We start from the raw sequence: 18,783 nt of genomic DNA, 5'->3' as shown, positions 1-18,783 counted from the left end.
TCACCTCCTAAGCCATGCATGCTTGTTCTCTAACTTGTCTTGGAAGGCGTTCAATTTTGGACCACATCTGTCCGAGGACAAGTGGGATCGTTATACGGCCACGGATATGCTCTAACTAAACTGCCATTACATTGATAGCTGAACTGAATAATTTGCAGATTAAATAATTTCATGACTGCCCAGCCACAAATTTCAAAGATCGTGCCTATTGTACTATCATGAGCAATATGAGCAAGAACACACGAGCGCGAGGCAGATAGCCTCGAAACCCACTTGGGGCGATACGGTGCGGCCGCTGTGGGAAACAAAAGGGAAAGGGCGCTGCGGTTTCGTTAACTGCTCCCTTTCCACTTTGTTTCCCACAGCGGCCGCACCGTATCGCCCCAAGTGGGTTTCGAGGCTATCTGCCACGCGCTCGTGTGTTTTCGCTCATATTGCTCATGATAGTACTCTCTAATGATGCCGGTGGCTGCGGCCAAATCAATTTCGTTGAGCGAACTATTGGCACTTCTACCTTGCATAGAAAAGACTACTCCTTCACATTTCACAGTTACATGAAAAGCTTGTTAGGGCTAGGACTAGCCGTTTTCTTTGGTAGATAATTTGATTATGCAAATTTAGAGCAAAGAATGTGAACATCTGGCAAGAAATGTAATGCTTATGAATTATATAAATTTAATTATCAAATCTCAAAATGCTGCAAATGCACTGGTATCATCATAAGGCACAAAAAAAAAAAAAAGAAAGGCCGAGGCTGGAGTCACGCCCGTGGCAGCAGCCGACACCACACACGTTTCACCTGCTGCCACGCACAGAAATACGTCACACTCACGTGACCCGTGCATGATGACGTCAGTGGATGCCCGCTTCCGTTTAAAATGGCGCTCTGCAAGTGTTCTGTACCACCGTGGTACTAGCCGAGTGGCGTCTCATATCTGTGTGAAATTTGCTCGTTGAACATTCAATAAAAAAATGTTACAACTTAAACTTCTGTGTAGTTTGCATAATTTCTATAACCACATAAGTTGATTAAACAAAGTAACTCTGACTCCTGAAGATCTGCCACTGAATGCAAGAGGAGGGTCCAATGTGTGAGGCTAAGCCGGCCCCAACAAAGAAAAGATCGTGTCAACTCTTCGGGTATATATAGTGTTCCTATGGTCTATGTGTCATATGAATGCATGCTTGCCTGTCGCCCGCTTGGAGCTGCCATTTCAGGTCAGTGCCAGCAAAATAAGCATTAAAACTGGAAGCCTTAGCTGAACTGCCTAATTGGAATGTTCAATTTATTCAAAGTGGTGCTTCGAGTCTGTGCCAAAAGCATATTTAAAAATTTTGCAATTGCAAACCTCAATTGAAAATCATAATTTTTTTTCTTCACTGGGCCAGTGTCTCGATGAAAAACATACCATACTGTCCATATCGCAACTTTCACATAATAACAAGTCAAAAAACGATGCCACTGCACTGACTTGAACAAATCTCTGAAAGATGGAAACTATAGAAGTATGGGCGGGGAGGCTCCACGAAAACTGCTGAGTTAATTCAGATACAGGGCACACTCAGTACAACTGCACCTTCCAAAAACAGGAGTTTGCATTATGTACCGTTTTTTCTGACTTAGATTGATCAGCCACACTGCTGAGCCATAATGCAAACTCAGTTCGCGGTCATACATATATAGTTTCATATAAGTACCAAAGGCAACCAAAGCAACCTCGAATATTCACCAGCTATTGCTGCCTGCAGTTCCTTTCTGTTAAGTGATATTAACCGGCCATATAGCCTGTATTTCCTGTCTCTATCAGATACACTAAACACTGATTAATTGCGGACGCGTAGCCTAGCTGACCGCAAAAAGGAATTCGGAGGTAAATAAATGCAGTGCCATAACGTACAGCCTTAGAGCTATGGAACAGAACACTGCACCAACTGCGTATTTGAATAAAGTGACCATACGTCCCGATTTAGGTGGGACATGTCCTGCTTTTGCGGGTGTGGTCCTGCTGTCCCACCAGCATACTTGTGGGACGGCGTTTTGTCCCGCTTTGGCTACACTAGCGACACCCGCTTCGCCTTGATGTACCGAACTAGCCGAAATCACCGCAGTCATGAATGAACAAGCCATATTGTCCCCAGAACAACTCTTCTCGGGACCATACGGCACAGCTACAGTGTACTAGAAGATCTAGCCAGAGAGGCTTTTTGTTGCATGGAGGAAAGAGTTGTTTCCGATGTTTTGTTGGCCAGGTCCAGAATGTTCGCAGCATGCTTACGTTTGTTTTTTGGTGAAGTGTTGCTTCTTTATTGCGCCAACCGCAATGCCTAAAAGGAAGTGCAAGTTCAGCAGCGAACTAGGTAAAGAGTTTCCGTTCTTAAAAAAAAAACGAAGTCGGAGCACGATGTCCGCTGCGAAAAATGTGGGGCAGACTTTTCCATAGCCCACAGTGGATGTTCTGACATTTTAAAACATATAGGCACCGAGAAGCACAAACAGAGTATATCTTTCAGCACCCTAACGAAGTTATTCAGATAAGAACGTGCCGGTGACAAGGATCTGAAGCTCTCTGCTTCCGAAGGCGTATTTGCGTATCATACGATCACCCACAACCTTTCGTTTGATGGATTGCACATCAAAACTTCTTCAGAAGCTTTTCGACAAGAGGTTTGCCTGCGCACGCACGAAAGCCGAAGCGATTTCCTTGAACGTACTTGCTCATTCTGCCGTGGAAAATATCTGTTTTTTGTGATGCATCGAACCATAAAGATTTGAAAATATTTCCAATAATGATCCGCTACTTCCCCTCTGCTGCTGGTGTGCAAACGAAGCTGCTGAAGATGACACCTTGCAAGGTGAGACCTCGACCATGGTGAGCCAGTACATCCTAAAAGCATTGGAAGTCAACAACATCGCATCAAAGCTGGTTGCTTTTAGCGACCAACTGCAACTTCGGCGGTGCCGCGCGGAATGGGAAAAACAATGTGTTTTCAAGAATGCGAGATTCTTTACCTCAAAAGATCACTGGGATTGGCTGTGCAGCACATATTGTGCACAACACCATCCAAACTGCTGCCGATTGTCTGCCGCTTGACATTGAAGCCGTGATATCTACACAGTGTGGGTGGAGCATTCAAGGAGTTTTGTGACTTCGCGTCTGTTGAATACCAGCGGCTTCTGGGATACAGCAAAACAAGGTGGCATTAATGTCAGCTGTTGAGAGAGTGCTCAAGCTTTTCAGGGCTTTAAAGTCGTTCTTTTTGTCGGCAGAAAAATGCCCCTCTTTAATTAAGACATTTTTGTAAAATCCTTGTGGAGAGCTCTGGCTATTCTTTCTACATAGCCATGGAGGAAGGAAATACATAGCCAAGCGGCCATGTTTCAAGACTGCCATGGAAGTCCATAAAGCTCTGAAACAACCGCAGACCAAAGTTGAAGCAGACTTCAGCAGACATTTTTGCCATTAAGTGTGCGCGTTCTAGAATAACAGCACTTGAGGAATCAGGAAAAGTTTAGATCGGTAGTAGAAAGGGCAAAAAGGTTCTACCAGACCTGCGCGTCATACCTCGAGCGATGGTGCACACAATTCGATGAGGTTAGCAGTTTCTCATGGGCCTCTCTGGAGTCAGCACCACTTTGGGATGATATGCAGAGGAGTCAGCAGTTCATAACTTCAGAGTTCAATGACGCTCACCTCGACGAGGATTATTTATTTGACGAAGCCTGCAACGTTTCACATTACGTCACAACTGAAAAACTAGATGAATGGAAGAGGCAGAAGAAACCACTTGGGGAATGTTGGATGGAGGTGCTTCAGCACTTCGAGACGAAAGGTGTGCCTTGCGAGAACATGAGGGCAATTGTTGAGTACTGCATGTGCTTGCCCAGTACAAACGCACCAGTGGAGAGAGTGTTTTCTATTATGAACAAGTTGTGGTCTGCAGAGAAGACGCAGCTTCAAGTGACAATGCTTAAAGCATTGTTGCTACTTAAAGTAAATGTACACATGACGTGTGAACAGTACCACGCACACATCTGCAAAAATGAAGAGCTGCTGAGGAAGATTCATTCAAGCCAGAAGTATTAGATGTGCCGGCTAGGCAAAGCTGAATGAAGAAGGAAGAGAACCGTTTCGTGGGTGTATATATAAATAAAAAAGAGCATGTCTAAACCAGATGCCCTGCATTTCACCCCCCCCCCCCCCCCCCCCTGTCGTCTTCCCCTGTCCCGCTTTGGGGTCTGAGGAATATGGTCACTTTATATTTGAAGGCGGAATACCTTCAGCAGAACAACGAGATAAGCAGCCCACGGGGAGCCTAATTCCCTTGCGTCGAATGAAGCGCACAATGCACAGCCGAACCCAAAGCCCAGAGCGAAGCTAGAAATTGCACTACACGAGAAAAACTTCGTCTGCAACTGTACGTCACAATCAAGAGCGGATCGTCCAAAATCCGCGCTTGATTGTAGCAACCAAGCGCGGATTTCTCAAATCCTCCTTGCTAATCTCTGGATTAGCAAGGAGGATTTGATATATGAGTACGCGAAACGCTTCGACTGAAATAGGCATGGAAATAAGCCATGAGTACAAGTGCGCGACCAACGCCATGACCAACGCGCCAACGCCGCCGATACCTACAAAAGTTAAAATTATTAAGAAAATGAACAATAACTTTTTTTTAAGCCACAATTTTAAGTTATAAATTAGTATTATAAATGTTTCACTTGATGTTACGCACATTTTTTTCTTTTGCTTAGTTTATGATGACGTAGGGTGACGTATTTTGTGCGTGGCAGCAGCGTTTTACTGGTGCCACGGTGCGTGTCACTAGAACACACCAGAAAATGTGCTTGTTTTAATATGAGGCATTCGTTTGCAAAGTGCTGATAATGTATTTCCTTTCATATTGGAAGTTACTGTACATGCATTAAGACTGCAGACGGTTGCTGAAACCAGGTGGTGCTTCTTCTCTTCACTTGAACAGTGATGCTTGTTTGACACACTGTCCCTACAGTGACTGAAAGGACTCCGATAGATGCAAAATCGCGCTCCTGCAGCTCACTCTCGCTCCTTGGTCGCCTCCACAGATGCTAGGCATTGCTTTCCAAGAGAATTTTCCTTTTCTACTACTAATACTGCTATTGAAAGCCACCAGTAATCGCGACCTTGTGCGTAGAAGGGTGGGAACGGCTGTCGCCAAAGTAGCCGCGTGAGCTTGCTTCAGTGTACTTGGGAACAGGCATTACAAAACATCACCAAAGTTCTATCCGGTACCGTATTTCATCATTTACAGTAGCTACAATATTCAAGTAAACTCTAGTCAAAGCTGAACCGCAGCGATCTCTACGAGGCCGAAACGCTTGGAACTCACCTGAGTGCTTCCTTGAAGGCGCAACATACCGTTACCACTTTACTTATGCCCATCCTTAGTTTTCAATTAATGATGCGCAAAACATTCCGAAGCAACTTTACCTTACATTAAGCCTGTGGCGAAGATGTGTACGCGGTGCCGTTGTCAGATGGGAGGAGGTTTGGCACCAGAAGGCACCGCACCTCAAGGACTCACATAACCTATCGAACCACTTAAAGTGGGCACGAGCTACGGACCACGGGGCTCAAAGTTGAGCTGATGATGATAATCACTATGGACAAGACGTTTGCTTGTTTTGAACACAACCTTTTTGAAACTTTTCAAGCATAAAATGAGCACAAATAAGTTCAACTAATTATCTTTACAGTAAAAGGCAACTAAAAATATGAATACCGGCAGCGAAAACTGTGAAGGCATTGGCGCTCAAGCCCACCGCAGAAGGCGCGCCCTACAGTAGGTCGTCTGCTACTGCTGCCGAGCCTCAGTGCGCTCGTGACGAAAATTCTTGCCACGAGCTATGGGTTATCTTTTTGCCACTTCCAGCTATAATACACCACTTGGAAGAGCCTTGCGTCCATGAAGCCCATAATACAGCCTAATCCAGATTCACGGCCAGAAACTGGCACAGCGAAGAGAGAAGTGAAAGTTCACAAAATGACAAAAATGGTATGCTCTCAAATTTACTAAAACAATATTCGGTATGTGTGCGTCGAAATCATAACTTATATGCAAGACTTATTCCACTCTTTCTGGTTGAATGATGAGCAAGCCGTGAAACTGCAATACATGTGCGAGATGTGTGACACCTGTGAAAGACGCTTAGCAAAAATAGTGTATTTTTAACCAGTGGTCTGTGATTCTAAGGATTTAAATTCGTTGCAAAAAAAAGTCCATTATCAGGTGTGGATAGTCAGACAAGTTGTCTAATTATACATGATTATCATAACGCCCTCACAAATATGCCATTCATGTTATTGCTTCAAAACCTCAACCACGATGCTGTTAACACACTGCATACATTATGTCAAAAGATTTGGACAACCCCGCAGTGGCCACAGGATTGGAGGAGGTCAGTTTACATCCACATTCCAAAGAAAGGCAGTGCCAAAGATTGTTCCAACTACCGCACGATCGCGCTTATTTCGCATGCTAGCAAGGTGATGTTAAAAATCCTGCAAGGTAGGCTGCAGCAGTATGTGGATCGGGAGCTTCCGGACGTGCAAGCTGGGTTTCGCAAGGGCAGAGGAACTAGAGACCAAATTGCCAACCTTCGCTGGATCATGGAAAAAGCAAGAGAGTTCCAGAAACCCATTTACTTCTGCTTTATTGATTATGCGAAAGCGTTTGACTGCGTAGATCACAGCAGATTGTGGCAAGCTCTCCAAGAGATGGGAGTTCCAATTCACCTCATCTGTCTCCTCAGGAACCTTTATGAAGGGCAAGAGGCCACAGTCAGAACTGGGCATGGTCTTACTGATTGGTTTCCGATTGAGAAAGGGGTGAGGCAAGGCTGCATACTGTCGCCCTGCCTATTTAACCTATATGCAGAGTGCATCATGAGAAAGGCCGGTCTGGACGAGTCTTCAGCTGGAGTGAAGATTGCTGGAAAACGTATCAACAACCTTAGATATGCGGATGATACCACTCTAATGGCAGAAAGTGAAGTGGAACTCAAGAGACTTCTGATGCGCGTACAAGAAGAGAGTGAGATGTTTGGGCTTAAACTGAACATTAAAAAGACTAAGATCATGGCGTCTTGCCCTATCAAGTCCTGGAGCATCAATGGACAAGAAGTGGAAGCTGTGACAGATTTTCTGTTCTTGGGCGCCAAGATTACCTCGGAAGGAGACTGCAGCCATGAAATTAGGAGACGCCTGCTTCTGGGAAAGAGAGCAATGGTTAGCCTTGACCGCCTAGTAAAGAGCAGAGACATTAGTCTGCCAACCAAGATCCGTATAACCCGTGCTATGGTCTTTCCAGTTGTGATGTATGGATGCGAGAGTTGGACTGTGAAAAAGGCTGACCGCCGAAGAATTGACGCGTTTGAATTGTGGTGCTGGCGAAGACTCTTAAGAGTTCCTTGGACTGCCAGAAGATCAAATCAGTCGATATTGTCGACCATAAACCCTGACTGCTCATTGGAGGGTCAAATTCTAAAGTTAAAGCTCAGCTACTTTGGTCATCTGATGAGAAGAGAGGAGTCGCTGGAGAAAGATTTGATGTTGGGAAAGGTTGAGGGTCGCCGGAGAAGGGGTAGGCAGCGAACGCGATGGTTAGATGGCATTCTCGAGGCATTGCAGATGAAGCTGTGTGATGTTAAGAAGATAGTGAGAGACCGGAAAGCGTGGCGTGACATGGTCCATAGGGTCATGAAGAGTCGGACACGACTGAACGCCTGAACTGAACTGAACATGTTATTGCATATACTGTATGCAAAGGAAACAGCAATTAGAACAAGCAAAGGAGGTACTGTGCTCTAGCTCTTCCTAGAGCTAGAAATACAACAAGAGATTCCTAGAGATACACCAATTCAGGCTATGTTCGCAAGGTTGAGGTGCAGTCATTCAAAACATTATTAGTACAGATACGCACTAATAATGTAATAATTGATGATGACTCCATGGTACGTACCATACAGGATTCATCATCAATTAATTATTCTGAGGCAACATTCAGAACATTGAAATATATAAGCCTAATGTTTCACAAGTGTACAACTGGTCGAATTTGTGACACATAACTGGTAGCAGTATTTTCAAAATCAACTGCTGATCGAGACATATGTACAGCATAGAGAGTTATCCCATAAAGTAAGGTCTCGAGCACCTGCTTCTTTGCGTGCCTGAAATCTCTAAATAAAGCATGCCTCAGAATGAAGTTACAGCATACCATATGCCCAAATCCACCAGTACTGTAAGCTACCTGGTACCAGCTGACCTCTAAGCATGCAGCTACTGGGCAGGCTACCGAGGCGTGTTCTGCAAGTATCAAGAGCCTTTGGCAGCTCCTTAACAGCTCAGTGTTAGCACCTGCCATGAGCTGGCACTGGAGAACAAGTGCCCTATGACTAGATTTCTTCAGCCGACAGGAACAAGTCAGGACTAGCCCCTTAATGTTCCATCATCTTCTTCACCACTATCTCAGCATGAGGGTTGGCCATGTAGGCGTCAGCTGCAGTGACCCAGACAAAGTTCCAGTGCCAGTCCTTGAACCAAGTCTGGAATCGTGGTAGAGGCAGTGCAAAAGGCTAGGATGAAAGAGAGAAGAAAGGCAACACACAGAGATTTCCACCTTATAACAAATCTGAAAGTCTAGATATATTTGAGTGCTATCTCCATCTAGTTTATATTATAAGCAAATAGCAAAAGCCAAGCAAACTAAGGAAAGTAAGGTTCCAGACATGCTCCTCACCAACATTGTGCAATATCTGTATGCAGACTGGAACGGCATTCCAGACAATGCTGCTATAATCACTTGCTCACATCACTTCGTTGCAGACGTAAAAGCTTTCCTGTAACTGTGGATATGTATTTTTTAATTTTACTATCTCTTTTAGGGCCTTTAATGAAATGAAATCTAGCACTGCACACCAACAAAAGATGTGCAAAACTGGATATGCGAGGGTATCCCATCATACGGGCCAGTGAGCCTTTTTTTACATTTAAGCCTTTAATAATTTCACACCACTTTACAATAATATTGCAGCTCTCAAGACTTCGATGAAACTTTTTTGCAAGCCCTTGATGAAGAGTATCAGATTGTCGATAAGGACATGAGATACATCCACTCAACTGCCGATGGACAGCTTTCTTCCTTCACTTTCCTGTGTGCTTTAAATTCTGGCTAAGCACTGTGAACATCAGCAATGTTGCATCACAAGTCCTGCTCATGCTAAAGGCTACCATTGCAATGGGCACACAACACAGAAGGAAATAAAACAAGTCGAGAGAATAACACGCAGCCAATCCTGACATGTTAACGGTTCTGCACACATTCCTGCTTGTCAGCCGGTCAACGTTAGGCAAAGACTAAACGAAGTCACTCGCTTAGCCATAGCATCTGAGGCAATGCACCTGGTGCCAAATGATACGAACCAAAGCCATTCACCGTGAGAGCACATTAAATGCATATCAAAGAGGAAATTCAGAAAAAAACTGATGACTACCGAGAGTAAGACACCAGACACTTGCCAATCATGAATAAAGATAATCAATCTCATGGCACGACAAAGAAACCAAAGATTTGTTAATGCATGATACCACCTCAGCCTTCATATGTAATAATGCATACCTAGGAAATTTTCTATGTCCATGGATTGAAGTAGTACCTCAGCGTACATCACACTGTTCAAACAGGTCACCGTTGAGGACAATGCAAAGGGCATCTTGCATTACCAAACCTTCAATTCCTTTCTTTCACCAGAACATTGCCCAGCTTGATACATAAAAGACAGGTTTCTGTTTTGCTCTTGGTCTTTATTTTGTTTTATTTGTGTTTTTGCTCGTTTCACATGCATTTAATCATGCTCAAGAAACATATGCACTTGGTTGATAGCAGTCTTCCTACCTTTGTGATTTGTCCTGCACTCTTGGTTCAGTATGCTTCATCACTAACTTGAGCAGCCACACACATTGATAGTGTGGCATAGCAGGGCCCACAAATTCTCTAACTTGCACCCTTTTCGAAAATGCCCCCTTTGGTGAAACCAGACTGAATAAAACACTCGATCAGTGTGCTTCCACTTGCTCTGGCCTGCACTGCTGGAGCTGTACACCATATAACAAAAAAGCACCTGGTATACAAATGTGATGAGGCACAATGTATAGCTGCACTTGCCTTCCTGCCTGATCAAATTTTACGGCAACAATACCAACATTATATAATATTCGACAACTTGTAACTACAGCTGCGCATTCTTGTCCCATGAGTGCCAAAATGCTAGCAAAATGACGATGTATAGTAGGATTTCCACAGTACATAAGCTTTACTGACTTGGTTTCTGATAGGGGCCTCTCAAGAGTATTTTCTTCAAAAGTTTTTAAGTTAGGATCTGCTATTTGGGTGTAGTACTCTCGATGCAGAATGTCCCTACTGAAGGTGTCCACAGTAGACCTATCCGGTGAGATACCCATAAAGCTGGCAACGAGTTGGCCTTGTTATGGGGTTTAATTATTGCCCTATAGCGACTCAAGCTATGAGGGACACACCGCAGTGAAGGGCTTCGAATAATTTCAACCAACTGAGGTTCTTTCATGTGCACTGATATCATACATACAGGTTCGCACTGCATTCGGCCAAGATCAAACCCAGATCCCCTGCCCTATAGTAGCTGAGCGCCCTATGCAACAAGCTTACCAGCATGCCTTGGGGTTCAGAACAATGGGGGATGTACAATGCCTGAAAGCACTAAAATAGAATGAGTCACTGTTGTCATTGGTGTCACACCATTTTCTTGAGCAGGCTGATCAAATTGTCACCGACACCATTACCATCCCATGGACTGTAACAGCTGTTCTGAGCAAGGCACACTGTAATTTAGGATGAATTAATGCATTCATTGGAGGGCTTCCGTACCAGAAACCGTTCCGGAAACTTCTACCGGCAGTGAACAGCGATAATTTAGCCCAATTAACATGCACACAACACATGCAGTCATTATCTAGAACGCACCATTTTGATTTATATACAATATTTTTACTCAGGAGTTCCTATCATATATATATGGTGAAATAAATTAATTGCTATAGTAGTAATGTTTTTGCGTTATACATAGTTACTTCAGTGCTACTACCAAGCAGCGGTACAATTAATACAGGGCACAGTGTCATTTCCAGTCGCTGTCTTTAAATGACATTACTTGCAGTAAACGGCTCCGCGTTCTCCATAGAACACTCCACAACAATGCACTGCAGCTGATCCACAATTTGGATCGCACATATGAATTAAATGAGGCTCCAGTGTCGCAGCAGTATTCCGTTGCACACATAGTCGCATCACGAAAGGCTGAAACAACTGCGCCTCAAAGTTTCGTGCATTTCTCGAAATTGTATGTTCATCCCGCATTATATACCAGCAGCCTTGATTACAACGCCGCGAAAAACGGTTTAGCTATAATAGAACACTTTAAGACTGTCTAGTGAATCGCTCGATCGAGCGATGACCCCTTGACGGCGGCTTGCCCAGAAACGGCACGTTTGCCACCAGAGTTATTGATTTAGAAAGGTCCTAACGCACACTAGTTGGTTATTCCCGCATGTATTTATGTTGTCAGCGTAAGAGCTAGACTGGCATTTCTCAAATCTCGCTTACACAAAAACTCGGTTCGAGCTGAAAAGCACACGCTTTAATAACATACTCACTTTGTGAGACCCATCAACAACTGCATGCACGCTGTTTGCGTCGTGTGCGTGTCGTTCATCGTTGCTAGCAGGCCGACGCCAAATGAACCCTATTCCTCCAGTCCGAGGCAGACGACGAACATGCGTGATGCCATATGCATTTTGGAACGCGTAGCTGTTGCCACGGCAACCGAAAACGAAGGAACTGACGTCGCGTGACGGCGACGATCACGTCAGCGTCTGCTCTCATCTGGGCTGGAAACGGAATGTCGCCTCCGGGCGAAGGCATGTGGAGACTGCATAATGGCGTCGATCCCGTTTCTTCGCGCTTGAAACAATCGTTGCATACCTGCTGCTGTGCACCGATCGGTCGCCGGTTGCTGTTGTCTTCGGGGTGTACTGGGGTATTGGGACGTACGCGGCGACTTACAGATGATGTGAAACTATTTGTGAGTCGACAGTCACGGAAGTTTGTAATTAGCTTTTTTTTTTTTCGAAGTGTCTAAAGGTACGTCCGACGTATCCATTCGATTCTCGTAAAGATACGGCGGACGTCGATATACAGGCTCATGGCTATATGCACGTCGAACGCGGCCACATTCCGCTTGCTAGGCGTGAATGAATCTTATCCTCTATGATATCAGCTAGCCGCGACTGTCGATGAGGTGCTACGAAGAGTGCATCCGTTCTAACATAGATCATGGTCTTCACTTAGGGTTGTGTACGGCAAGCATCGCTGTCACGCACATAGCTGCAGGCGATGCTACGTACTGCACCAGCTCCACCAGCTGGCATCGAGATACGCACATTCACGAGCAGCTTTCGCTTCGCACTAAACTATCACCTCGATCTGCCCGTAATGCGAGCGAGCTATTCCTAGCACTTACGCTGTCTTAGGTCCTGCATCGACCTCCGAAGATCTAGCGCCGGCATAACACACACACACCTCGCCGTGCAGAACATTCGGCAGTCCAAAGTATGTATATGAAATGGCATTATGCTCGTTCCTCACATGCAGACTGAGGAAACAGGATGTTTCTAGCTAAATTCTTCGTTTAAATTCTACCTCTGAGCCATAGCACAAGACATGCCGAATCTACTAGAGGCCTGCGCTGCTACTGCGGCAAGCTGCACATCGACTCGTCGAGGCGAAGGCCTACTGCACCGCACCGCAAGAGTGCACAACCGGAAAGATCCGAATTCTCTGTGAACAGCAATGTATTTAGGGGAAGACTAGACTAAAGTGCTTAGCCTGCATCTTTTTCTTGTCGTTGAATTTTGCGTACATGTAGTTTAAACCCCCCCATGCTCGAGGTTAGCGTGACCCGACTGAACGGCCGCGCAGCTTTGAAACGATCGGGATCGATATGCATGCGTCGCCGGACTTAGGTACGCGGTAGAAAATGTGCGCTGCACATTTCGTTGCAGAAGCTGACTCTTAGAATTTTGCGGAGTGTGCCATGCAAGTGATCTTTGCTACAACCACGCATCCATGTTCCCACGGCTGGCCTACCCCGAGGCGCATAAATGTTCAACCGTGGACGTATCAATGATCGAAGAGAGGACAGATTTTCACAATATTGGGCCCGAAATCGATAGCTACCAGTGCTCAGTGTTAGAGAAATTCTGCCTTGATCATGTGCAATTCAGTGTTTCAGGTGTGGTCAGTAGCTATAAGTTTGAACAGTTCGCCTGTCAAGTCAGCGGCGTCAGCGATGGACCGGCGGAGCGATTTTCCACGCTACACCGCTGTCTTGCTAGAAAGCCTACCTAGGCGAGTTGGACATTCAGCTGCTTTTTGTGGGCCCCGTAATTGAAAGCAACGCCTTCAGAAACGCGTTAAATGTACAAAAATGTATTCTCTTCAACAGTTTCACTCCAGGCTGTCAAAGCAGGCGGACGTTGATAAAACAGTTGAGCACTCCAGTCTTTAGAAATCTGTAGAATCGCCTTCAGTTTGTAAAATTATTGGAATAGGTCACTTTCCGATCGCTGGGACATAGACCCTCATGACAGCGCTGTCACGTGAATAAGGACCACACCAGACCGAAAGCTTGTATCATATAACATAGCTAACCAAGGTATACCTTACAGCATTGTGTTGATTTTTATGGTGCATAAGCGACTAATGCTGCCATGCACCAAGAACAAGGTTTAATGTATTTCTTTTGTGTGTAATGACTAAAATGTTCTTTAGGATGTAGCTTGTTTAGGAACATTTTAGGAAACCAAAAATGCAGGAATGCAGGAAAATGCACGTCTCTCCTAGGATCATGCTGGGATGGAAAGGGATCTGTTGCAAAATTGTACAAAATGTTTCCTCTTATTTTCTCGACTCTGGCACACGTGTAAGATATGGTTTATTGTTAGTTCATCTCCACATTCCTTGCATATTGGTTTGTCCTCTTTCATAAGTATGAAGCTGTGTGTGAGGTGTGGGTATGTGTTTTGTGAACATGACCTAAAATGGCCTCCATGTTGTGTTTTTGATTACTGCATGATTTCCATTCCTTAATGACAGGTTTGACAAGTATAGTTTGTAGTTTATTTCAATGTTTCAAAAATCCTGCCATTTCACTCTCACTTTTTTTTGTACAAGCTTCTTGGTATCTTCATGCAGCATATTCACTCTCTGTAATTTAGCATTGCGTCAAGGTAACCTGGTTATTTCTTTTCATCACCTTTCAAGACAACTGTCCCGATTTCATAAAGTGTAGTGTTTCTGACGACAGGAACTCCTTGGAAGTCATAGAAATAAATGAGATCCACAATCATGAGCTATCTAGGGTATGCATATACATGTCCATCGCTCAGTGGAATGGTGTCAGTACGCTGTTAGAACAGGTCTTGTGGTAACAACAACCATTGTCTGAGGTGGTCCTTTAATGGGCATTGAAATGCTATGTAACTACAGGTACTGATAGAACTGTTGATCATGTTATGTGATGATGCGATCCTTGCATGCATATAGGTATACATTTCAGAATCTGCAGTGCACCACTTGACCATTTGCCACAAGTTTGTGTGAAAATGTATTTTTCATGCATGTTAACCAGTATTTAACAGATGACCCCTGTGCACAAGTCAAAAGTGCCACGAGCCAAATGTCACGAGGCCACACGACATGGCAGGAGCTGTTAAGTCAAGCTTACAAAGTTATATTTGAAATATGTTCTGGGACGTTTCAGCTCCAATTAAGAAAGGTTGAGGCTTACAGAGGTCTATGCCAGGTTGTCTATCACCTAACAGGGCAGTCTACGACCGTATGCTAATGAGTATATCTGAGATAACAGAGACCTGAATTAAGGAATTAGTAATTATGTTTGTAGCAAAGGGCATGTAAATTAACGGGAATCCACAGTGGGATCTGCAGACAAGAACCATTAACGCTGGCACACCATACCCTTACAGGTGGAGATTAGGAGTCTCCCTAATTTTTTTTCTGCTCGAAGCTTGTCATTTCCTTCGTTCTTCCAGATGGGAAAGATGTGAAAATGATAGCATCGAAAATTCCAGAGACCATCGTTAACAAGGATGCTGATCCCAACAGCGTAGAAAGGAACTTCAGAAAAGATGGGTGACTAGTAATGCTGGCAACAGTTGAAGCTAAGTGGAAAGGCATGAAATTGAAATGCAACATATACAGAGATATGTTGCGAGACGACCAGTCTGGGGTGTGCGACATCTGTCTCCGTTAGTTTCATCAAGTGATTGGACAAAGCAGATGGGGCTTGTGGTTTTGTGATAAGTGCAGTGTAGTAGCATAGATGCAACCTTGCCCATTAATAATTGGAGTGGAGTAAGTGCATTGTTTTGTTTTTGTAAGATGTTCATGGTTTCCATGCAAACATTATGAGAAATGTTTTCCTAAAGAATGTTTGCTGAAATGTGAATATAATGTGCAATAAAACTAGAGTTTTCTTGCTATTTACTTTTCCTTGTATACATTAGTTCTGTGAAGAAAACCACCGGCTGGAAGGAAATGTAATGGCACGCATTTTGATACTTTGCCCCGTTGTGCTGGCTCAGTAGTTAAGAGTGCTTGGCTGCTGAACCGAAAGATGCTGATTTGGTTCCAGCCACAGCAGTGGCATTTCAATAGAGGTGAAACAATAGGCCGTCATGCACCGTGCGGTGTCAGTGCATGTAAAAGAACCCCAGGTGGTTGAAATTATACCGGAGCCCTCAACTATTGTGTTCCTCATAGCCGTAATTATTTTGGGATGCTAAACCAGATACATATCACATCATACTCTGAGTAAGATGCTATTCATGGTCAGTTAATCACACACAAAATGATCAATTTTTTTCTGCATGGTACAGCAGCTGTTGTACAATTTTACTTTAGCCTTCATGAAGAATATCACACTGGCTCCACATGGCCTTCTGTTGACCCTTGATATGCGTCACAATCACACACCCGAGTATGTATTTGTCTAAGGGCACCTATGCATGCAAGGAGGGGACCGCTACTTTCCATTTGTCAGAACTGAAATGCACGATCCACATCATTTCTGTAATTCAACTGCCTGCTATTTGAACTGTCCAGCATTGATGCAAGTTTCAAAGAACTGCAATTAGCAAATTAATCCAAGCAGGAAACCATGCCAAGAACTGCTTCGGTTTCATCTTTAACAACTGTTTGAGAACTAAAATTAGCCAAATGTTGCAAAACATAGATGAGAGGTTACAAAATCTAAAAAACAATGCAGCCTACCTGTGGCGTGTAGGGTTTCACATCCTAAAGTGATATATGTAGCTATGAAAAATACCGTAGTGGAGAGCTCCAGACTAATTTGACTGCCCGGGCTTTGTACTTTACGTTGACATCTTGCAGGAAAAAGAAGCATTTGCATTTCACCTGCACCAAAGTGCGACTGCTATCACTGGCATTAAACCTTGGGGCAAGCAGCCGAACGTGCCACTAAGATGTCGCAGCGTCTACGTACATGCTATACACGTCAACCTTTCTAGCATTAAAGCTGTCACATGCATGGCAGATATTCATGTTCAGCTTTGGACTGACAAGTTTAAAAGTGTACTATTTGTGTTTGTCTAGCATGAAAAACAAAGGAAACTAAGGAAAAACGAAAAAAAAAAATGAACATATGTTGAAAAAGCACTAGTCATTAACACATAAAGCATATTCGTTCCTTTATTAATGATAAAGTGGCCTTCAACAATAGTACAAAGCCTGAACATTTAGGAAGGTGCTGTGCCAGGCAGCTATTTTACAGAAACCTGGACCATTTCACCTGAAGTAATGCGCATCCCGGCAGTGTGGGCTGGGCACTTATTTTTCGGTCCACTCCAACATGCGAAAACTGCATCATGTGCATTTCCATTTTCCGAGTTTTGAGCTCTGTAGTGCAGGCTAACAAATTGTCGATGACTTATTTTCGTCTGATTGTTGCACAGCGCGTGTAAATAAATTACCACTGCACCTAATAAACACTGACATGCACGTGCAACATCGCCGATCATAAACGGACACACTGATGTCCGTCCGGACATCGGCACACTCATCACAGCACTCTAGTAGACAGTAATCCGTACATCACAGCATCCCACGGTAAGCACAAACCACACCTCCAACAAACACGAATGACGCGATGCTTGGGCTAGAGACACGCCGGCGGCACCCAGCTTTTTCAGCGCCGCTTGTATATGTACTACGTAGAACTTGCAGCACCAAACCTCAATGAGAGCAGAAAGCGATGCGCTACGTGACGCATCTCATCACAGATGGAAGTGACGAAACTTTGAAGAATCAAAACAACATAACGACCGTCGTAGACGTTAATCCACATGATAACAAGGACCAAATGAGCGGGCATGCGGGCCGCGGGCTGGCCGTCAACACCGCGATTACATGCGCTTGCGCTCTGGTCGTGCTTGCCACCCTGCCGCGGTCCAACTCATGTAAACCTATCATCATGCCATCACGTAGTATATCACCCATTCTAGGCACTATTCTTTCCACTGTACTATTCTTTGTAATTTCACATTTCACGCACGCATGTAGTACATACTTCTTGCACCTCGCACGTATATGGCTACCATGTTGTTGCTACCAACTACTACTGCTACTACCAACGTTACTATAGTTGCTACAACCACATCTGGGGATCTCGGATCCGTCCGGCTTTCCCGACGGATCCCAAGGCCCATATCGGAGAAAAATGCGTTGGGTCCGTCGGAAGAACCCTACCGATCGGGTCCGTCCGCCGTACCTCTGAAAAATATTTCCCGGATCCGTCCGTCGTATCCCGAAGAAAAACGCACCGGGTCCGTCGGACGTACCTTTAAGACCATCGATCGGGTCCGTCCGACGTACCTTTAGCCACAGCCTTAAATATTTGGTTAGGGCATTGATCGATTCGTCGTCCAGATTTGCGAGCATCTTGTTATTAACGAGGTCCGGCCCGGGGGCCGAGCGTCTTTTTAGGCCGTGCAGCTCCGCTCTGACTTCTGCCACTGTTATGGACGCGTCAAGCTCGCTGTTCGCCGGTCCGTTGTAATCTCTGTAATGCGCTGTGGCGGGGGGAGCTACGTACATGGACTTGAGCTTGTCAATGAGCTGTTTGTCCTCGGGTCTATCAGGAACCTGAGCAGTTGCCACGTCTTGGCCCCATTCATGGTGCCCTCCATCTCGTCGCATTTGTTATCGCAACGTTGCGACTCGAGTTTCCGGGCGTATTTTTCTATTTCGACGTTGTGTCTGGCTATCTCTCTCCTGAGATTGCGGTTCCACTTTTGCTTTTTGAGCTTCCTCGTTAGCTCTTCTTTCTTTTTGAACATGCCGAATAGCCTGCTATCCATCGCCTCAGGCAGAGCTTCGCCTTTAATTTCTTCGGTGGCCTCGTTGACATGGGTAATTAATTGGGCGGCCCAATTTTGAACGCACTCTATATCTCCAATTTCTTCCCGTTCTCTGATCTGTCTGAATTTATCCCAATCCACTTGGGTTTCCGTTCCTACTTAGTTCTACCTCTAGCACGTAGTGGTCGCTACCTAGATCCTGATGCTTGTTCGTCCACTTGACTATGCCAGTTCTATGGCAGAGAGTCAAGTCCGG

General features: G+C 44.7%; 1 protein-coding gene and 1 pseudogene across 1 annotated transcript in view; both read left to right on the top strand.

Annotated features, from left to right (window-relative positions):
• The window catches only part of PRAS40 (Proline-rich Akt substrate 40 kDa), a 275,365-nt gene that overhangs the window by 26,531 nt on the left and 230,051 nt on the right, over positions 1 to 18,783 (top strand). The gene's annotated exons all lie outside the window — the stretch shown is intronic.
• On the top strand, positions 2,322 to 4,085 carry LOC146171968 (uncharacterized; annotated as a pseudogene).

This window comes from Amblyomma maculatum, unplaced genomic scaffold, assembly GCF_055883805.1.
Source record: "Amblyomma maculatum isolate TAMU_Amacu unplaced genomic scaffold, ASM5588380v1 scaffold_15, whole genome shotgun sequence".
In the NCBI taxonomy this organism is placed as follows: Eukaryota; Metazoa; Arthropoda; class Arachnida; order Ixodida; family Ixodidae; genus Amblyomma; species Amblyomma maculatum.
This window is presented reverse-complemented; position numbering and strand designations above follow the sequence as displayed.